General features: G+C 42.4%; 1 protein-coding gene across 10 annotated transcripts in view; it reads left to right on the forward strand.

Moving 5' to 3' along the window:
- Klc (kinesin light chain) overlaps positions 1 to 24,138 on the forward strand; it is a 546,457-nt gene that overhangs the window by 143,763 nt on the left and 378,556 nt on the right. The gene's annotated exons all lie outside the window — the stretch shown is intronic.

Here is a 24,138-nt window from a genome sequence, read left to right on the forward strand (position 1 = left end):
ATATTAAGAATTATACGGGGCTCCCAGAATCCCTAAAAGAAACATCATATCGAAAGAGCTTGGTATAACAAGCGTTTAGAATAGACTCATTGAAATTAGTCTCGTGATAGAACTGAAACTTGAGCGTAGTGATTCAGTTAATCATTTCGTGTGCTCCACTAAACAAATGAACCTGAATGGATTCAATTAACAGCCACTCGCCTGATAATGTTTGGATTACATCGTTTGTATAGAATATGGAAGCAACAGCATTACCCTCAACTCTGACATAACTCCCCCAGACATCACCTTCAACATGTTGCCAAAGCCCAGACTGTAAAACAACGTAACACTGAATTCCGATATGGACGGCTTTCTCTGCCAGTGGGAGGGTCGGAAGTGCTGCCATTGTAATTATAATCTTTAGAGATTCTAGAGGAGTGTTCGAATAAATGATTGGGCGTTTGCTTTGCGATTGAATTGTCCGCCTTTACTCACCGCTGTTGAGCTTGCAGAAACTGCAGGTATCTTCACTATCTACGGTAAATACCTTGAGACCGGAGTGGCACATGCTTTTTTTTTTCTGAAACTAGGTACAGAAATTAACTTTAAGGGATTCAGTGCCCACTGTTGATGATTTAGCCAAACCTGCACGAGATCGAAGGCAGTTGAACACAGTATTGGGATGTCAGTTTATGGTTTTTAGAACGTAAGCAGGGCGAAAATATATATATATGAAGCAAGTAGACAAGTGCAAGTAGACACAAACAGATCCATTAATTATGAATTTCATTGGTTGAAAAATGTATGGAAAAATGTAACAATATCAGTAGATCACGAGATGGTATACCTTCAAGATTAATGCCAGACTACATGCAAGTATTGTTGCTGTGGTAAGCATTTACAGATGTTGCTCCTGTGAATTGTTAAGTGTGTAGACAATATGTATCAGACATTTATGTGTCTTTTATGGATAGTTGTAAACGAACCATGCTGGAGATGGCGCTACACATTATTCTAGTAATAAGATATCCGAAACTTTGTGTTTGTATTCACTTTTCTACATCTCCCATGTAGAAAGACTAGAAGGTTGCGTAGCAAATCAAGGTTGTAGCATCGACACTTGTGATTATCTGCCCGCACTGGTCTTACAAAGACCCTTTGTGACATTTGTAATCCTTTTGCGCTGTTAATCAAAGGGTGACCATGGCCGCCTCGATAACACCCGCCGATAGCGGCGAGATGGAGAGAGGACTGTAATCGTATTGTCACCGTATTTTCAAGTTGTTTCTTGATATAAGCAAGAGAGGGAGGAGGTGAGACATTGTTTGGTGACTATAGCGAGCTAACCCTTACCGTGAAGGGTATTAAGACTAGCAAATGGCTGGGCTAGTGTTGGGTGGTGGTGGTGGTGGAGGGTGACATATGATCCTGGGGCCGGGCTGCAGGTCCTGCTACCCAACCTCCCACACCCATACTTGATCTCTCTCCCCTCCCCCTCCCCTCCTCTCCTCTCCTCTCCTCCACTGTTCCAGTCACCGCCTCTGCCTTCCATTCCCCTCGCACAGCTTTAAGCCGGGACTGAAAACTTCGTCTGCGACCCTTGCTGTCTCTCTCTGTCTCCAGTCTTCCCACTTGGTATCGTGCTGACTGTACTACACCTCGTCGTCAGTACTTGTAACTAAGCACTATCTCTTTCACGAGTATCAGGGGTGTTAATGACAGCTGCACAGTGAACCAGCACTGCAGCGGCTGTCACTGTCACTCTTTTAGTCCAGGTAAGTTGTCTTTTCTCCCTTCAGTCCCTGAACAAACAACCTCTCGATCTCATACATTTGATAACACGTAACTCACACGACTTCGTGACATTATGTATCGCCAATACACAAAGGATGGTCTAAGTTTTCAGCTGAAACAATATACATCAGTAAGCTGAACATCACATGTTGGAAAAGTCTTTTGAAAGGATGACGAAAAACTTGAATTGGAGCATTTCATTAACAGTGATTATGTAAACGAAAGCTTGCCTAGATTTGTTCTGGGAATGCAAGCTCAGTTAGTGGCTTGCTATTGCATTTATGAAACTTTAATGAGGAGAATGGATAGTTTTTCTGGACTTCACTGAAGCATTTGATGAGCTGCAGAATTTTGTGGGAGAAATATGTAAAAGAAAACTTGGAAAGCCAACGGGGAAGAAAGATCAAGAATTTAACAAACGGAAAACTCCTTGTCCTGTAGTACCACATGAAAGAATTGTGTCTGATGAAAAAGACATTGTATCAGATTTGTCATAAGGATTGGTATTAGCTTGGTACTAGTATTATGACAATAATGTCAAGACAAGAAAGGAGAACGTTCCTCGACAGATTGACATTAAAGCAGAAGACGTACTTTCAGCAATTAATGGAATGAAAATAGATAAATTGGCGTGAGCTGATAAGTTTTATCAGATAGAAATGAAAGTGGCGAAAAATGAGAAGGTTGAGCCCTCGACTGCCCTTTTCAGTAAGTCAGTTGCTACGAGAAAAGTTCGAGATAAATGGAAGTTTCCCAGTGTAACACCGATCTCCGAGAAAGGTAATATGTCACTGCCCGGAAATTATCGCTCTGTTAGCTCAACGCGTGTAACGGGTGAGTTGGAAAACTCATGGAAACCATCATTCGAAATAGAATTGTAAACCGTTTAGAAGACCACCAGTTAATAAACGATTCTTAGCGTGGTCTTCGACGAAATTCTTCGTGTGTGACAAATCTGCCTGATTTCATTTATGATATAATCAACATGTATGACGCAAATGAAGGAACTGATGTTATTCTAGGTTTTCAAAATGCTTTGGAAAAGGTTCCGCAACAAAGGTTATTAGAAAAAAATGAAATTTCGTGGCACTGTTGTACTTCATTGGGTACAAAATTGGTTGACTGTTGGTAAACAAAGAGCTGTGATTAATGGTCAGACCTCGGAATAGATAGACGTAACAAGTGGAGTGCCACAAGGATTAGTCTTGGGACTGGTCTTGCTTATATGTATATCAATGATATTGATAATTGGCTGCATTGCAAGATCTCTAAATTCGCTGAGGATACAAACCTGGGGAAATAAATGTAGAAATAAACTTGAACGTTTATACCTTCAAACTGACGTAGACTGATGAACTTCTAACTCATATCCCCCACTGTCAGCCTTAAAAGGACCCAGTGGTCTGTTGCTGTTGAATTCCTTTGTAAACATAGAGAAGTATAAGAAAGTTTTGTCATATGTTTTCCAATATGATGACTGGATGAGAAACAAAGATAACGTGAAAAAAGAGTAAATTTGATTTATGAATAGGCAAAAAACAACATAATGGAATTTGATGTAGAATAGTTGGATCAATTCAGTTATGAATGGCTCGTAGTATGATGAGACCAGTGCAGTGGTCCAACAGAAAGGACAGAGAACTTGGAGTCATCATCATAACGAGAAGCTACAGTACAAAGATCACTTTGAAATGTTGTACTGATTGTGAGTAGTACGATAATGAGAACTTTTATTATGATAATGTTCTGTGTTTTATAAAAAGCAGATCAGCTGTGCAAGCTGAAATATTTAAACTGAATTAATTCAGAAGCATCTAATGAGTAAGATTGAGGGCATGTAGCACATAAACTATCAGATTCAGAGAACTTCAAGTATATAGCCCTGAAGTAAGATATATTGTAATGTACACTTATGGATAAGGAGAGTACCTGATATACGCTAACTCTACCAGCATAAACTCATCGTTGGCACTCGTATGTAGGTAGGTATATATGTTCGTTCTTACCCTCGCTTACTGTCCCTCCAGCGCTCTTCACATATCTAGGTTGCCTCTACAGTTCCTAGCTGCCTAATTATGTTGCTGTCTTTGCCCATCCCACTTGCTATCCTTATCTATCTGTCCATCTCCTCATTACCTCTCATTAAATGATAGTGCTAATTGTTTTTCTAATTGTTTTGTCCGCTTTTGCGAGATAGCGTCTGGGACCAACGAACACTGGCCTTACACACATCCATACAGAAATAGCTATGATAATGATGGTGGGGATGACGATTTTGAAAGTAGCTATAGTAATGATAATCCTAATGATATTAGTAGTGGTAATAATAGATTACTTAGGTGTATATGGGAGAGATGTATCCATATGTCGATGGAAATTACCTGAAGGCCTGGTCCCAAACATGTGTTCTAGAAATATTTCCGTGCTGGAGAGCAGGCTGTAGACGCTTACAAAAACCCTGGTCTTCACTCGGGAACAATTCTCTGTTTTCGGGGCAGACGAAGAAGACTGTAGAATGATGCGAGTGATTCAGAGGGTGCAGTCTGACGAAGGAAATATTGTTTAACACATTGTAGCTATTAGAAACCCAGTGGACTGTTCCATGGGGGAATTTAGAAATGGTTTGGAAAACTTACTTTACAAGGTTTCCAGACCAGCGAGGATGTGGTGTTTATGTTGGCTTACGACCCGCGGCCTCCAACAACCGAGCAGAACAGTGGAGGAGCACGATATGTTAGTCCCAAACCGAGCCGTCGGGGTAAATGTAAGGAGCATCATTGATGCCAGTAATGATAGCCAAGACGAGTGCTTCGCTTAAAGTGCACGACTGGTGTTATTTGTGCCTCCGTAGTTAACATAGTAAATGTTGACAAGCAATTTTCTTGAAGTCATATGGTGGTTTTTCTATAATCTCCACGCTAATCTTAAATGATTCTTAACTCAGACCATCACAGCCAGCCTTGAGGATTTGTGCTTTGCTACCTTCCTCTCTGTCTGTTATTACGACCTGGCAGAACAAAGTTGTGTAGTGGCATACAGTAATCATCTCCGAACTCCACAAGTCAATTCCACACATAACAGCAAAACCCATTGTTTTACTTTATTCAGATTTGTTAGGAAGATAACAGAGCGCTATTGAATTTGGATCTAAAGGTCAAAGATGAAGGCCACTTCTGCACTATGAATTGATTTAGGAAGCTATTTCGTTCTATCCCGTAATTCAGCAGGTTGAATTTCATCCACAGTGAGCCTAAACATTTCCTTTATAATAAAACGGATCGCTGTTGATTTGCTGGTAAAGGTAACTGCAGCACAGCCGTGATTATTTTTCTAGTTTTAATGAATGGATTTCATTCGAACTTGGCATGTATGTTTCCCGCGGGGGATGGGAAATTGCCTTTTCATTTTATGGTCAAAAGGTCGTCAGGCTAGATGCTACACTTGGACATGATAGATTTAGTATCTGCTTTGAAACTTTAGTTGCGTAGGATTTATTTCTTTGAAACTTGGCTTGTGTTGTATCCCTTGGGTTCGGGGAGGTCTCTTTTGTATTCATAGGTCGGAGGTCGCATTGGTGAGTGGTTTTGTTCCGTACGATAACTTTAGTGGTACTGGATGACGTGGCATGTGTGTTCCTCTAGCAACAACGGACGGTCGTATTGATTTTGAGGTCAAGAGGCCAAGGTTTAATTAAGAAACGCAGTTTTCTGTTACAGTTAATGATAACCAAATCGTTATATGTCGTCCCCTTCGCCACCGCCTCTACCACCCTATTTGCCCACAACAACACTATCACCGTGACCTCTGTTACCCTATGTGCCCACGTTAAAGTAGTGTCCTGCTGCTGTGTCGGAGGGAGTTGTGGGTAAGAGCTGCCTCCCTGCTGTGCTGTCATGTCTCCATTTGTACAGACTAGGAACTTAAGCTATAGGAATTCACGATAACTTGCTCGAACCTCATCTGATCTCCCTCCGGTGTACAGACATGTGTAGCTTTACTGCTGTGAGTCAGTTTTGTATTCTATCTTTTATCATGTGTGCTACGATGATTTGTTCTGTTTTAGTGCTTTCCATCAGTTTCATGATTTCATCTTTACTCTCCATCATCTCGCTCACTACTACGTTTTCATCCCACTTTTTTATTTTGGGGTTATTACAACTATTCCTACTAGGCCTATAATGGTGTTCCTCTCCCCGGTCTTCCCCATACCTGTTCCACAGTTCTTTGACCTCAGTAGTCACACTATAAACAGCAGTGATGACTTACCTCACCACTGCACCTCACCATTGCCGTTCATTTCTTGAAAGTATTCCTCCCACGCCTTTTAGTCAGCTAACTTGGTTGTACTTAATTATATCCTTCCATTTGGCTTGTTATTCTCTTTTGATATTCATTGGTCCATTTTCCTAGATACATTTTTGCATTTTTTTCTTTACCTTTGCATCATCTTACTGTTGTATTGAAGACTTTCTTTTCAATTTTATTTTTCACTCTACGGAAAACTTATTTTCAAACTCATTTTCTCATCAAGTAGCTACCTTAAATCTTCATTCCACTCTGCTATTTCTCTCTCCCCCCACCTCTTGGCACTAAGCACCTCTGTGGCATCCTCTGTGAACGCAAATTTCAACTGATTGTTGTACATCACATCATCCTCAGGTCGTATTATTTTCATCAACTTCTGTCGTCTTAATTTCACTCAAAAGTTGGGTTTCATGCTATCATTATCATCGCAGTTTCTAGTATCCCTGTTCCTCATTCTCATAACTAGCTGTAGGCCATTTAGAATGACAGGCCAAATGTATTTACATAATGCTAGCGTTTAATTTGATAAGGCCTATACTAACTCTCCCATGCATCTTGTGTATCATAAACACATGAATCATACTCTTGGCTGTCCTGTCCTTACCGTAGCTTATGTATGTTACACGTAAGGTAAGATGCCCTTTCCAGAACTAGTACCGTATATACACATTGGAAGACATCGTTGTATGGGTATGATAAGCAAAAGGGAAGGTACTCAACGTCCGGGACCCAGGACAGTTCAGCCTGCGGCCATCATGGGTTGTACTGTGATGAAATTTAAGAAAGGTCCAGGATAAGTATGTGCAAGGTCAGCCGGACCAGCCTGGCGGTGTTGGCTACATGAGTGTAAGGGCCGCGGCTTCCAGCATCTGATTGGACTAACGACTCGGCTCAGTAGCTGGAGTTCAGACTGAGCTGTGGGGGTAGAAGACCTCCTAAAACCTGGCCAGGTAAAGAACCAGGTGATGAATTATGTACGTACAACATCCATACTTGGTGTTAGGCGCATTCCACGCGTCCTTTCACCGTCTGTATTTTCACCCGAGGAGTAGGGTGGGGTCGTCCCTACGTGTCATTCCTACAACGTCCATCATCCATCCGTCTATTCACGTCACCCATCACAGTTGACAGTAGAAAGTAGAGACCTGCCATTTACCTTCATAATTGACTCTGTTCCCTTCTTCCTTGGGTGCACCACCAAAGGAACATCACAGTGACGTTTGGCTCAGATAGGCCGGGTCATTTCGATGGACAACGTTGTATTTCGACTTTCTGACATGATAGGCCTAATTTGCATAATTGGTATAACCATGCAACTGAAAAGCGTGTATTGCATGTTAAACAACTTATTATCATGTAGTTACAGTTCAGATTTCTGGGACCAGTTAAGGACCATCCCTGCTGAGTTTAGATAAAAGTGGCCATCTACCTTAAGAGAAGCTTGAAATTATGATGTAAGTCAGTGGACGGTCGACACCAGACCGGATGAGATAGGAGAAGCTTTCATGGCCTCTGGCCAGCTGAACTGAAAAACAATATGAATCGGCATCACTGAGCCAGAAGTATTAAAGTAAATGACGCAGACGACTACAAAATAAGGGACTTCCAGATTATAGAACTGCGAGAGGGCCATAGGGACCACGTCGCAGCATTCAGCTTCAGGCCTTTATACAGCTGTAACTCCTCTCTTTCTAAAGAACTATTAAACACCATTAGGTCAACCACAGGATACCCACTGTAGAGAAACTCAGGACTCTGCCATAATCCTAGAAGGGCCCACTCCGCTGAGGAGAAAGCAACAGTCTCTCTCTCTCTCTCTCTCTCTCTCTCTCTCTCTCTCTCTCTCTCTCTCTCTCTCTCTCTCTCTCTCTCTCTCTCTCTCTCTCTCTCTCTCTCTCACACACACACACACACACACACACACACACACACACACACAAACACAAAGCAATGAATACCACTAACATCTCACATCATTAAAATTTTCAAGTTCAAAGTTTACTCGTGTACACTGTCTGAATTCTGTGAATCCGTGAACATATATCCCAAGACAGCATGGTCAAGTGGTGAAGAAAGACAGGTTCCCTATTGTCACACCTGTCAGTCTGATTTGACAATAAGATACATTTTAATGGAATGTGTTCTTTTTAATCGAGAGAGAAGAACAAATTCAGTACATGGCAGGTCAGTGAATGAATTGCTCGGTGGCAACTTTCATAGTGATAGGTGAATCAAATTTTTAAAACAAATTAATTATAGACTTTTACGATTTCTGTTAATATATATATATATATATATATATATATATATATATATATATATATATATATATATATATATATATATATATGTGTGTGTGTGTGTGTGTGTGTGTGTCTGTGTGTCTGTGTGTTTTATTAAATGAATTTCTAAGGTACAATATTTTAATCTGTATTAAGAGCGCTGAATAGCCTTAGATGCTCCAGTGCTTGGCTTATAAGCCTAAATATTATAATCCAATCCAATCGAATCCAGTAATGGTGTCAGCCGGGGAAGATCATATATCTCCCAGTAGTTTATTCATTGTCAGTTATAAAGAAGCTGGAGATCAAAGAAAATGCAGATGTGATGAACTGTACAGAGTCTGTATAAATTTTTCAGATACGACCTTGATGTCCCAGCGCATTAAAGGTGTATAGTGTAGGAATAATAGGAAAGTGGGAAGATGGATTTACAACTTGCTAATAACAGAGTACAACGTGTTGTGACCAGGTTGTTGCCAATGCCTCCCAGGTTAAGTGCACACACTAACGTTTCTGACACTCATATCTGACATACACACAAAACCAGCCACAGTATTATATCATCCTTCGCGGATGATACCAACATAATTATGGACATTACTTCCTCACCAGAAGACTCAAAGAAAGTACGAACTAACATGAGTAAAGTCGTCCGGTGGGCCACAGAATATTGTGGGTATCAGCTTCCGACTCCATCATGGGGGAAAGTGAAGAAATGATCAGCAGGTGATAATACTGGACACACCGGACACCATCATATATGGAGGGAACACTGAGAGAGACCATTGTGTGATGGTGACTCACGACCTCTCCCTCAGCCAACACAACAGGGCAACACTTATCATCTTCAGTAATATGGAAGTCTCGACCTTCAAGACCAGAGATAATACCTTTGGAAACGACTGAAAGAGTTTAGGGTGTAGTCTCTTGAGCGCAGACAGGAAAGTTGTACCATCACTTTAACATATGAAACCTTGCAAGGCTTGGTACTTACACCCCAGAATCTTGCAAGACATGTAATCCAGCTTATAATCCAAAGAAGTTCCTTACAGCACAAGAGGCATTGAAGGCTATAGAATATAACACTGAAATCAAAGGGCGCAGGACGTCAAATAGCAGAAAACTATGTAAACTTTTAGGGCCCGAGGTTGGTTTGCACATTGCTTAGATCCAATAGAAATATGAAATGCGCAGTGGAGAAATTTAAAAAGGATCTGCATAAAGTGTCTACAAAGTGTCCTAGGCCAGCCTTGATGTATGTGTACGTACGCTTACGGGCCACAGTTTCCAACGGAGGAGCGACACAGCAGCTTGGCTTCAAGTTATACATGCAGTGTACAACACTCATAGCTGACGGTATATTGCGAGGTCTTCTCCCACAGCTGGGTGCACGCAGCGCCAGGTGCGGTTGGGTTGTGTGCGTCATGCAGGACCCCCTCACTTTCTAGATGCTCGGTCAGTCAAGCGTGGCACCATTAATTAAGCCCGTTAATGAAGACATCATGCCTGTGAGCCCGGAAGGACATGTTCAAAACACTCGAGCATCGGTGCGTGTGTTGGTCATCGAGCACCTGTAGTGTAGTATCACATATGTGGGTCTGGTCTCACAAGACTGGTGGAGGACATCACCGCTGCCATCACTACCATTCTCATCACCATCAGCTTACCGTCCATATTTCTGCTTTAGTGCAGCAGCTTCCACCATTACCGTCGCCACCAGGCTCTCCTAACATGCATATTATCCTCCCTTTCTGCCCACCGCCACTGCTTCCCCTGCCAAATGCCACCATTAGATTACAAAAAGCCGTTCTTAAGATCTCTTGTTCTTTCACGGCCAGCGGGGAACATGTTAGTTGCAGGCGTAAAGGGGTAATATTTTCCTCCCAGACTTTTTTTTTTATCACTGTACGTATTTTCTGTGGTTTGCTTTGTCATTGTCTTTTTGCTGTAAGAAATTCTCCTCCTTTTTTCTAGTTTTCTCCGTTCCTCCTTCACCACCCACTTCCTCTTTGCTTCTTTCTTTGTTTCGCGTTTGCAGCCCATCTCTCTACGGTTCCTTATAGTCATTACGGCTCATGTAAGTGGATGTTTTAAGTCTATTCCTCTGACCTCGTGTCGTGTAGTAATATTTCGGAATACTATTACACGATATGGATAACTGTGGAGATTATCATTACATATTGTTTCTATCTAAGCTCGCGTTTAGACAGATCTGATATAGAGAAACTGAGGAAGAGAAAGTCATAGGTCATATTCAGAGATAATCGGTGGCGCGACTTTCCTTTTATACACATGACCTTGTTTGGAGAGCTGTCCATGCTCTTGTTGGCGTCCATACCACCACTTTTGTCGTGTGTAGAGCGGAGATCTGGTCAAAAGCCAGGCCATTGTACAGAAAGGTCGTACCGTCATGCACAGGGGTCTTAGTGTAGTGCCATTCTAAATAATTGTTCTCGTATCCGTGTGTGTAATTACTTATTTGCACTTGTGGTGCCCTATCTCTTCAGTATTCTCAGCTTTCCTACGGCCTTCTGAAATTCTGTATGCTCTATGTATTGACCTTGTCCTCTTTTAGTTTATTCCATTCGTCTGTCACTCTCATCCCATATGAGTACTTCTTTCAATCTTGTTTTACAAGTTTCTTGCCAAATCTTACGGTATTTCCTTTGGTTGTTCTGTCCCTACGTCTTTCTTAGAACTGTTCCCAGTCTGCGTCATCGCTCTGGTTTAAAAACTTTAAGGTTCTTATCAGGCCACTCTTTACTTTTCCCTCTTTCAAGGTAGGCAGAATTTAGGCCTCTAGCTTTGCCCCTGTGACTTTGCTTTCCTAATTCTTGTAGCATATTGTTGCCCTTGAGACCTTATCTATGAACTATATGTGCTTCTGTAGATGGGGTGACTAAATGAAAGGCCTATTCTAGTTTTAGGCTGATGTAGGATTTGAACAGCTTGCTAACTAGTCCTCATCCATGTGTTTGATATTTTGTGTTTTGATAAAGCAAATAGTTGGTCATAACTATTCTCTTGGTGACAGGTTCGAGACAATAGCGATTCCCGGATCCTTCTCACAAACACAGATTCATGCAGATTATTTCGTGCTGGATGATGATCATATCAAGGCCTTTCACAGTGATTTTATTGTCAGTATGTTCATTTACTTGGTTGGAGCTTCATCAGCCATTGTATCAGACCAGCTTTTGAGTCTGTCAAGTCATCCTTGTAAGTTGATGCAGACCTCTTCACTTCCTCAAGACATTTACATCATTTGCAATATTATTCAGGTAGGAGTCCATACCTTCAGGCTGCTCGTTTACGTAGATCAAGAAGAGTAATGGTCCCAGAACAGATTCCTGTGGCGTCCATTTCATGAAGGCTCCTCAGACAGGCGTCCGTTGTTCCCTTCCCTTGATATGTCCATTGAGGGAGCGAGGTATTCAACGGTCTTCCCCATCTTCGTCCCTGCTGACCCAGCATCCTAGTCAGCCTCCCGTGAGTTACGTTGTTAGATTCAATCTGGCTGTCCAAGGCAGAGCTTGACCTTTCCCTGGAACCTTGCTGTGTCTCACTTTGGTAATTTCTCCTCTGTTGAAAGTTATCCATTTACTTTCTGATTATCTTTTCCAGAATTTTACAGATACCAGTTCATCGGGGAGATCAACTTGTAGCTCATCGCCCCTATCTTTTCCAGAATTTTACAGATACCAGTTCATCGGGGAGATCAACTTGTAGCTCATCGCCCCTTTCTGGTCACCTTCCCTATGTAGATGGATATGACGTTTGTCCTTTTTCCACTCCCTTGGCATTTTGCGTTTTCCAGCCACATATTGTACAATATTTCAAGAGGTTTGTATTATGTATTGGCCTGCACTTTCAGCACATATGATGAAATCTCATCCGAACCACGAGCCTTGAATAAGTCAAGACTCTTAATTGACTTTATCTTGGTATATCAGTTTCCTAAAACCACCTCTGCATTCCATCTCATTGGTGTTGTGGCTGTAGTTTCTTGCATTGTGAGAACATGTGTATGTGGTCCGGCATGTTACCTCTGGAGAAATGAGGTGAAAAAGCTATAGAGGAAAGTGTCATGATCTAAGGAGACGTTTGTAGGAGATAGTAAGACGGTGGCAGTGTCTGGGGGAAGCCAGGCGGAAGCCAGATAAGTTTCTGCCAATATGATAACTTTACTGGATGGCTCGCTGCTCGTATTTGTAGCGCCTCACCAGAAACTTCAGTCCATCAGAAGGCCACATTTATTATGTCTGATAAGGTGTATGAAATTACAAACTTGAATATATTTTCAGAGATAAGGTGTTTAGAATTACAGTCCTGATATTTTTTTAGAGATAAGGTGGATAAGATTGCAGCCTTAGTTGTATTGTCGTAAATGAAATATCTACAGTTACATCCTTGATTGTATTCATATTGGCTGTTTACAAGTGTACCCTGGCTGTATTCTCATTTATAGTTAATAGATGATAGATACAAACCATGGTTTTGCTCTCAAGGTGGTAAGAAATGTATCGTCTTTGTATTAACACTGATAAGTAGCTTAGTCATAAACTTTAATCGTATTCTAATAAGTAAGATGTGTAGCAGTAAACCGTGTTTATACTCATTGCTGCTGCAGCCTGGGCCCAACACTGTTGGAGCAGAAGACTCCCTGAGACTTCCGCGGGTATTCAAACTCTGAAGTTTTATAGAATAAACTCTGTATTCATACCGTTGAGGTGTACAAAGATATAACTTGTCTTTTCAATGACAAGTTGAATAGAATTACATGCTGATTTTTTTTTTCATTGAATAGGTGTGTCTAAATGACAAACTTGTTTATGTTGGGAAGATGAGGATATGAGGTGATTTAACACAGGAATTCAAAAGTATCAAAGGCTTTGATAATCTCGATCTAAATATTTACACAAGGCTAAATATTTGTGATTGAACATTACGGTATGGACGAGACTTGTGAGCAAAACGACACGTTTTACTTCGAATAGGGCAAAAGCCTATTACTATAACAGGATTGTAAACACATGGAGTGATTTACTCCTTTGAGTAGTAGAAAGCAGCATCATAGATAGGTTAAGAATACCAAAGGATAAATACTTCACTTCAGGTCTATGGCATTATTTGCGCCTTGTCTTACTACATTAATATCTCGAGTCTCAGATTGCTTCCACCCACACAGACAGCCTTGAGAGGACCCAGTAGTCTGTTGTTGTCTTAATTCTTTGACATTTCTTTGTATGCTTTATGATGTCATTGCCATTTGGCAACATGAGCTCTCCAGGCCGGCAGACACCGGTACGGAACGTGTTAGTTCAGCATCGTTACTGTACTCCTTGAGCAGGGTAGTACGACCCTTGACCTCCCGGGGTTGTACCGTCATGCTCGGAGAATCGTACCGTACGTACTGCCAGCACAAGGGTCAAGACTATTGGGTCTAGAAGTCGTAAACCTTCAAGACGGAGCGAGATAACCGATGATGGTACGTCATAGCACCGACACACCCACAAGGTTACGAAACGTGTAGTGAACAAACTTTGTTTTGCAGAGCGGGTGAAGTTTGTCGTTCTAGAAAATGGGAAAAGTCGATCTCCATTGACTCACACATGAGAACCACCGGGAATGACTGATGTCTGTGTTGGAGTGCAGGCTGGCGAGGCTGTACCGTAACCGACACTTGGAAATTATGTAAAGCTTACGTTGATCCCCAATCTGCTGTAAAACATGTAGTTCCCTCGTGGTGAGGCTAACATGGAAATGCACAAGATAACGCCACTAATATCGAAAGATAATGGAAAGACAGTGAGAAATCTGCGTAGATTTTTGTGGCTTGCAGAGATCTTCACCACATTAACTGCAGCTGTTTGAAGCTGTGGAGACAGTTAGGAAATTGTAAATTTACACAATTCGAAAGTTGCGACAAGTCTGTTTAGAGATTCTGGTCCGTAGAGATTGTTAAATGCGACTTAAAGCATGTAGATAACAGTTGGAAATGTATAGTGGAGAAATGGGCCAGAACGAGAACGTGCAAAAAGTGCTACAGGATTAACGATGTGTGTGTTACAATGGCCAGTAAAGCCGCTGGCAGCTTGCAACACCTTGACTCGCTAGTGGAGTTGGAGTTGGCGTTTGTCGTTTTAGCTTCGATTTGGCGATTTCTTGCAGTGTACAGCGCCAGATTTGGCGGGTTTCGTAGTTATTCATAAGTAATACAATTGTCATTATTAATCTCCTAAGAAAAGTAGGTGAACCTTATATGTTACATAAGTACGGGTCCCACACTCTCGAATTTATACTTTTATATTGAACGTGTCCAGTACGTGTGTGACCCCTTCCCCCAGCCTCTCGGAATATTTAAGTCCTCGTACTGAGCACGTACAATACGCGATGCATTGACCAGATTGCGTCATCCCGGGTCGGCCGGTGACGCCCAGTGTTCCTAACCGTCTGGTAGACTTTGTATCCAAGGCTATCGCGGATTACCGAAAATATAATCCTTTACTCAACCAAACTTGAACAGGAAATTATACTTAGTGCATTCGGGATATGCGAGTGTCGGCTTTGCAAAGTAGACATTGATGAAGTGCTTTTACGAGTTATGTAAGTGCACATCATCAGAGAATTGGTACTGAAAATTATTGCTGCATAACCAGAGACTAGAAAACAAAAGAGCCATTCATATCTCGGGTACAGAACATTACCATTATAAAGCTCAATTATGGTTTAACGAAAGCAGGCGAAAGTCTGGGTGAGAAGGCTGTCACATTGGGCTGCGGCACTATGGAAACTATGTGAACAACCTGCCTTAGAACGTGATGTGAATTGGCTGGGAGAAGGCGTGTCATTATCCTGCAGAACCAAGACACTCGTATTAAGCAGCGAGTGACGACGGAGTACCTGACTGGCGCTAGACTGCATTTGAATGAATGCTATCTGTAAGTTTTAGCGAGAGAGAGAAACGATTTTTTAAGCGATTTTTACAAAATTTTCTGAGTTTAGGTACTTTTCAGCGAAAGTTCTCCAGGTTTGTTCGGCAACTCAGATTTCCCAGAGCATCACACCTAAGTTTCTGCCGTATCATGTAACTCCCCCTCCCTATGACTGACTTTTTGCTCCTCCCCAGCACTTTACCCCGGCTTATCATCCCTCGCCGTTCAGCTCCTGCCCCATTACAGATGACAAGCTCATTGGAATTACTGGGATTATGAGCTCTAGAGTCGAGGATTATGCTGATCTGATAATGTGAGAGGAGGGTAACGGTGGCCGTCTCAGCCGATGATGAGGGTTGTAGTGGAGTTTAGTGAGGTCATTGCCACCGCTCACTGGGTCTTCCTTTATGGTTCGCCGTGGTCAGTTACCTGTCCTTTGCCGTCATATTCTACCCCAGTGGCAGTTATTGGAATTAAATGGCTTGATGTGACAACCCACGTGTTATGGCCTGGCCATCACTTTACAGACACTCTAACTGAAGCGTATAGAATTAAGCAGTTGTTTTAGAGGTAGACTGTTAATGCATTTAATGCGCTTGCGCGGCGCGCACACACACACACACACACACACACACACACACACACACACACACACACACACAGTTCCTTCCCATATATATATATATATAAGGAAAGGAGGGCAAGAAATAGAGTGAATTGGAGTCATGTGGTATACAGGGGTTGACGTGCTGTCAGTGGATTGAAGCAAGGCATGTGAAGCGTCTGGGGTAAACCATGGAAAGCTGTGTAGGTATGTATATTTGCGTGTGTGGACGTGTGTATGTACATGTGTATGGGGGGGGGGGTTGGGCCATTTCTTTCGTCTGTTTCCTTGCGCTACCTCGCAAACGCGGGAGACAGCGACAAAGTATAAAAAAAAAAAAAAAAAAAAAATATATATATATATATATATATATATATATATATATATATATATATATATATATATTCTTTCTTTTTTCTTTTAAACTATTCGCCATTTCCCGCGTTATATATATATATATATATATATATATATATATATATATATATATATATATATATATATATATATATCTTTCATACTTCGCCATTTCCCGCATTAGCGAGGTAGCGTTAAGAACAGAGGACTGGGCCTTTGAGGGAATATCCTCACCTGGCCTCCTTCTCTGTTCCTCCTTTTGGAAAATTAAAAAAAAAATGAGAGGGAAAGATTTCCAGCCCCCCGCTCCCTCCCCTTTTAGTCGCCTTCTACGACACGCAGGGAATACGTGGGAAGTATTCTTTCTCCCCTACTCCCAGGGATAATATATATATATATATATATATATATATATATATATATATATATATATATACCAGTCGTATTCTTTGTAGATGACATTGGAATAAGTATGAAAATCTGATCAGTAGAAGACACCGTGAAACTACGAACTGACACAAACCAAGTCTACCGCCAGACCACAGAAAACAACACGCGTTTTCAGTTGCAATTCCCCCGTGATGGACAGAGTTAAGAAATTAGGATCACTCGAAAAACTGGCGGACACGACCACCGTCATATCACGATTGTGCAGTGTGAAAGACACGAGACCATAATAATGATAAACAAAACAAGACGACAGGTGTATCTTGCATAAATACGTCGGGGTGAATCTTGTGGACTTTAAAGGACAAGAAGGAAAAGCTGATGATGACTCAAGGTGCTAATGCTCTCACATAGGATACTGTAGTTTGTAAACATCACTCTCAAGACTGGTGAAATAGTGGAGTCAGATTGAATCGCGGCAGTCAGTGTGTGCCAAGGTCTTTTACAGCCCGTATTAACGCGGTAGGCAGTGTGTGCCAAGGTCTTCTACAGCCCATATTACCGCGACAGTCAGTGTGCCAAGGTCTTCTACAGCCCATATTACCGCGACAGTCAGTGTGCCAAGGTCTTCTACAGCCCGTATTAACGCGGTAAAGGAAATGAATAGTGGTGAATGCCTGACGTCAGTGAGTCTGTATGTAGTGTCTAGTGTAGACGGGAAGGGTATACCCACTCTTAAAGAAATCCAAGAGCGCATGGTCTCCAACCAACATTAAAAAGAAAATTTATGCTCCTACTTGATATGGAAGACTCTTTAAAATATTGCACCTTCAGCAGAAGGCAAAATAGATGAACACACCCACGACTGGGCAGCACATTGCCTGCACCCATCAGAAACACAGTGGGAGGCACAGTGCAGAACGTTTAAGAAGGCTCGAGAAGTATTATTAAAGTATATCAGATCAGCCAGGCTGACCCGAGTCCATGGGCCTGCGAGCCGGGGCTTGGTCGACCCACTCGGCAACTTACACTCATCTCGAGGTATTGGGGGTGCGAAACCTCACTCATTGGGTTAGAACTGTGCCACACCAAAAGCCGTAATAAACTCTACTCAGTAGAATGTAGGCGAGGGAGAAACGTATATAAATGCAGAGAGGAAGTCCTGGGAAACCCATTTCGTAATCTGCTTTGAAAGACATCTGGCGAGAATAGTCAACTAAATACATTATTCAAAGAAAATCCACGCAAGTAGAGATTCTGTTATAACTTTACGAAAAATTAGCTCATATACCTGAGACCCTTTTCTGTTGGATCTTGCCGGGAAGTGTAAGGAACAATGGGTGAACATCTCTGGAATTGTACGGAAACTGAAGTTTTCCCGGAATCACAAAACCAGTGAGATCGCACAATATATAACACGTGGAAAGTAGTAGTAACAAACTGCCTAATAGACAAGCTCTCAGCGACGTAGCTTGCTCAGAGATCGAGCTGCAGGTTTAGAAGACAGCTCCGGAAACCAGAGTATGGGTCACATAAGGTTGAATATCCTTATCTTGGTAACTAGACGGTGACCCGATCATGACTCAGATTTTTTAGTTCGATGACGTTGTGAAAATATTTACGAGTTTACGTGGGTATAATATCCCCTAGAAGAAAACGGTGACCGAAATCTTTTAGTTACTCATTGGAAGAAAACGGCTTCTAAAATCTTAGTTTACCCTACTGAGAATTTAGTTTTCTGTGTTCTGGATGTATCAAGAGAAAATGGGTAACTGTTTAGTTTGTCATCGGCTGCTGCTTTTTAGAAAATGACCGATGAGATACATTACACTCAGTGAATTGTATTTAATGAATGAATACAGACATAGAGATGGACAATCGTAGATCCATATTCGTTTAATGAGAGGCGTATCATTAGCATACATATCCACAGGCTCCTGTAGGGTTAGCCGTTCGCCGCATACATTTAAGTTACTCATTTCTCTCTCTCTCTCTCTCTCTCTCTCTCTCTCTCTCTCTCTCTCTCTCTCTCTACGATTTGATCATTATTGGGAGAACGTAGCGAGTATGACTCACTCCTTCAACATGATGGTACAGCATGGGTTATGTATATGCAGTGAGAGCGTCTATGGTTTTAGAATCACCTTGAAATCCTGAAGAAGGTGTTTGGGATTTTCGTTTTGTAGCTTGACACTGACGGCAGTTAATAGTTCTCGGGGAATATATCCGGAAGCTATTACCCTCCAATTTCTCTCTCTCTCTCTCTCTCTCTCTCTCTCTCTCTCTCTCTCTCTCTCTCTCTCTCTCCATCATTTTCGTACCACAGTCCCAGGAACTCTCCAACGAACCCCTGATAAATTCTTCATTTCCCCAAACCTTCCCCACCCCTCCACACACACACACACACACACACACACACACACACACACACACGTTGCAACAGACGAAATATTTTCCTTGCGTAATCTGCAGCCACCATAATGACCTGGGCAGCAGTAGCCTCGGAGCCGTACTAACCAGCCATCGATGTTACGACACTTGAGGCTGACGGCAGGACCTGAAGGCATTGTGCACTGACCTTATACCCGACCTTTACGGGCCATTTTAAGAAGTTAGGTCATCATGGGTCTAACCGACGTGCTCAAGGGTCCACCACGGATCTTAAGGATGGTATGGCGGTAGTTAAGGATGGTACAGTCATGCTCAGGAGGATACAGAAGGCGGCTGTTTGTTATTGCGAGACAGTGTTGTGCCGGCTGACCCAGATGACTCACGCTGTACACCGACACCAGCCGCGGCCTCCCTCCCCTCCCCTCCCCGCCCCACACCCTCTATTGTCTCCTTCCCTCTTCGCCTCGCGCTGGCCGACTCACTGTGTGTACGCTTTATTGCACCGGTTGTTCACTCGTGTCAGGAATCTCTGCCGCAGTGATACTGGTTTTCTCAGGGTCAATGCCGTATCCATGAATTGTGGTAGGCTTGTTATGGTGGATTATAACAAAAGCTATAACGGAGAAATTACACACTGACGTAAACCGAGTGTTTCAATGGTCCATGTAAACGCAGTTCTTCTGGCCTGGGGAACATCAAGAAAACAAGCGCATTAGGGATTAGCGGATGAACGTAGCCACAGTTTTATAACGGTCGAACAGTGTTGAAGATTTCGCGGTGTGATGATAACGGTTATCTCTTCCGGGGAGGTGGTAGAATGGATCTTGCAGACTATCAGGGCAATAGAGGAGAAGCAATGATAACGCTCTTCAAGGCACCAATTCTCTCACATGCTGAACACTGCTGTGTGCCAACGGTACCACACAAGGCGGGCGAAAATGTAAGAGTTAGAAAGTTTCTGAGATCTCTCACGACCCGTATTGACGCGGTTATGGAACTGAGCTACTGGGAACGCCTGAAACCACTGAGGCTATACTTGCTGGAGCGCAGACGGGAGATTTATATCATTATTTACGCTCAGGAAATCTACGAAGACAGGGTCTCAAACGTACACTTAAGAATGATTCCCTATTGACACTACAGACATGGGAGACTGTATAATATTAACCCAAAGATCAAAACGTGCGATTAGCATAAAAAAAGAGCCAGCATCTTGAACATGCATAACCCAAGACTACTCAACACAGTGCCAGTAGCCATCATGAACACCACGGAATAAACTTAAGGAGGTTATGATTGGATAAGTACTTACAAAATGTATCAGACCAGCTGAGCTGTGTGGTTTATGTGGATCTGTGGGTGGCTGCTCCAACAGTGCTGCCGAGTAGTGATCCAACTCGGCCCATCTGCGGGGATAGATCTCTGGAGTCAACGCCAGGCCGGTCCAGCACCGCCTCAAGGCGGCAACTTTAGGTTAGGTTTGGGGTCGGACTGTGTTGGGGTTTGCTTCCTTCATTTTCTCTGTGTTGGCCTCACTTATTTCTTTGTGTCCTTTTTATGTCATTTCCTCTTGTGTTTCCCTTTCTTTGTGTTCTAGATTCCATGCTTTGGTGTCTCCTACTGGTGTTCAGCGGTTATTCTTGTACGTATTTTGCCAGTTGGTTATAACTGTTGTAAGCATTTTTCCAATCGGTATGTGATGTGCACCTATTTTGATAACTTTCAAAGCTTTCATGTCTACAACCTGTAAAATTATATATATATAAATAGGTTTGAATGTTTCCTCCATACCTCACTAGAGTAGTACCGCCTGGGCAGCTGTGCAAACGGATAATTGTACACGAGAACTCCCGTGGGTGTGTGGCTGGCATACACCTCTCCACCAGGTACAGAACTCGCTTGAGGAAATAGTTTTTAAATCATTAAGCCTGATGATATGACCCTTGATCACGGATATACAACTCATTGATACAATAGCTTGGTTAAAGGCCTGGCCATCATACCCAGGGGTCGCACTATCGTGTTCCAGGCGTCAAGATATTGGTTCATGATTATTATCAGACTGTGTAAGTTTACGGATGGTGTTGGTGGAAGGCCTCCATGTATCATACGCGGTCAGTAAACCTGATGCAAGACCTCTGGAGTTACAGCGTAATTAGGGAACGTACAGTCATGCTTGAGTCATCGTGGGACCACGCTCCCAGTTGTACTCCGTCCTCGAGATTTCCTCCTGCCACAGCTAACGTGGTAATGGTTCGGAGACAAGCGGAGTGTCTTGAACGACAACGTTCCCGGGAGTAGTACACGCTTGAACACACCACCTGTAGAGAAGGAAGCGGTGGAAAGCTTGTGGCAGGATAGCTCTTACCTAGCAGATAACAGAACCAAACTGAAGAAATGAATTATTTCTATTTTCACAGTAGGCATAGAAGACTGTAAAATGCCACCTCTGAAATCCGTAGGTGCCATATGCACAGAAGGAGAGAACCTCTTAAATATCCGGGATCGAGAGAGAGAGAGAGAGAGAGAGAGAGAGAGAGAGAGAGAGAGAGAGAGAGAGAGAGAGAGAGAGATTGTACTGGAATCATCGGAGGGAGTCAAACATTGACTCACAGAATCCCAGTTTACGCAGGTAAAGGTTGACGGGGGGGAAATATAACGCTTGAAACCATCCAGTAGCATTGATTAGCTTCGTAGAATAATCTGTGTACGATCCAGGGAAATAAGGCTTTAGGTAATCCAGGAAAGTACAGCTTTAGGTAATCCAGGAAAGTATGGCTTTCAGTAATCCAAGGAAGTACGGCTTTAGGTAATCCAGGGAAGCACAGCTTTAGGTAGGGGAGAGCCTCAAACTCTCTTCCTCTTCATTAACGCGATAATTTTTTTTAGAGGCACTGGAGAATAAACTAATGCGAGGCTTTACAAAGACATGATACACAAAAGGGTTTTGCTGGTGTGATAACTTACATAGTAGGAATAAGTAAGATACGTGGGTACTCGGCATGACAACATGAAAGTGAACGTTGGTGTCTCCACGAAGTAAAGCTCTTTCCCGCGTAATTGTATTTTTTTGATCATTTACACCGTTAGTGTTTTTTTTTTTTCTTTCTTTTTTAAGGTTCAGCCGCGGACAAAAGTCCACTTCAAGGCCGGGCCTGAATTGAAATATAGAGTGGACCATGAAAGGGAAAGTATTTACGACTTTTGGAGGAAGTAAAAAGCCTGTGAAGACTGTAGATTCATAATCTGTGTTAGTGCCACTTGAGTAAGGATGAGAATATATGAAGTATAGAGTGGGTCGTTGATGAATGCCTGCTGATAATGACGTTTCTCCTCCATTGAAGAGGTAAATGGAGACCCATACAGAATACCACGTGAACACATGATGACACATTACGAAATTTCGAAGCTTTTGCGTTCCATAGAACAGTGTTGTTTTCTTACATAACCTGTTTAAGGAGAACTAGATACGAGAGTTGATAAGATTATAGAGAAAATTATAAGCTCGCCGGGATTGTGTCAAAAGTCACAATTATCGGGAGCCACTGAAGACACGTTTTTTCATCCTCTGGAGCGTAGGTGGCAGAGACGCACTGTAGCCAGATAATCCTTCAAGGCCACCCTCCTAGTCTTCACCCAGATATCATTCTCTCTCTCATTATGGTATTCATGGAAGACTGTGTATTAATGCAAGTCACATACAAGGGAGCCTCCGATACAGAAAGTGAAAGTAGCGCAAACGTTCGGCTCCCAGTATTGTTCACCGTCCCACCTGCTCATATGTGTATCATCCACTAGAGACAAACTCGCAGTGGAGAATTAAACTGGCGGTGGAGAGAGAGAGTTACGATGTGGAACCCGTCATAATCCTTGCTGCTGGAGCTACCCAGTCCCGTGAGTAGATTGGATTCATTGGCTTTGTGTTCAGACCTGACGTGGCATTACTGATGGGAGGAACAGCCGTGCGCAGGCCTGGTGCCAGACACAGTGTCAGTGTAGGTACAGATCAACCTCCAGATTAAACGAAAGGTAAACTTAACGTTAGGTATGTGTGTGCTCGAGTGTCTGCCTACGCGCTTCTGTACAAACACGTGCGCGTGTGTAGTTTTGTTTGTGTTGGAAAATGTGTAGACTCCAAGCCATTACAGGTTCTTAATTACTCAAGTACTATTTGAATTTACGTCAGCGATGGTAATGAGGGTGCTTGTCTTTCTGCACGCGATTGTTTGTACGACAGAGAGAGAGAGAGAGAGAGAGAGAGAGAGAGAGAGAGAGAGAGAGAGAGAGAGAGAGAGAGAGAGAGAATATCTATATTTACCTCTACATGTGGCGTTGGTAAGACATTATAGTCGCTCTACAAACTTGAACGCGTTGTTAGATAATTCTCGTTTAATTTAAGGCAAGTTACATAAATGAACTTAGGACCCCAGGTAGTATGTATATATATTCACACACATTCATAGGTGGTTGGACAGTTGAGGTGTACATGGGCAAGTTACAGAGGACACGTAAGGTTCCTGTCGTAAGACATACATATTATGGATAGGGTCAGCATACATATCTGTAGACACGAGAGTAGTATATAAGGTAAATCACAAAGGTCGGGTTAACATACATACATATACGGAGAATATATCAGCATATAAGGCAACCTGCAGGTGATTAAAGTAGTCACCTGCAGGCTCAAGGATTTGTAAGAGTCTTGGGGTACAGGAGTAGGACGATCTTGTCATTGACGTATTAGTAGAATTTAGAACCTGGAGACCTAAATTCGGTGATAAAGGAGACCAGTATTAGGTAGTGTTGTAGCAAATGCTCATATGTTATATTACACCGAGTTGTATGAAACTGCTGCCTGCCATATATATATATATATATATATATATATATATATATATATATATATATATATATATATATATATATTCTTTCATACTATTCGCCTGTTTGGCCTTTTCTTTTTTCAAGATGAGCTGTACCCGACATCAGAAGGATCCCAAGGGAAGAGCACGCCAGGGCCTTTAACATCTTGGGAAGAGCTAAGAAGACGCTGTACACTTGTGTTAAGACAGTTGAGAGAGCTGAGAACTGGTCCTAAATC

Source organism: Panulirus ornatus, chromosome 4 (assembly GCF_036320965.1).
Source record: "Panulirus ornatus isolate Po-2019 chromosome 4, ASM3632096v1, whole genome shotgun sequence".
NCBI classification, from domain to species: Eukaryota; Metazoa; Arthropoda; class Malacostraca; order Decapoda; family Palinuridae; genus Panulirus; species Panulirus ornatus.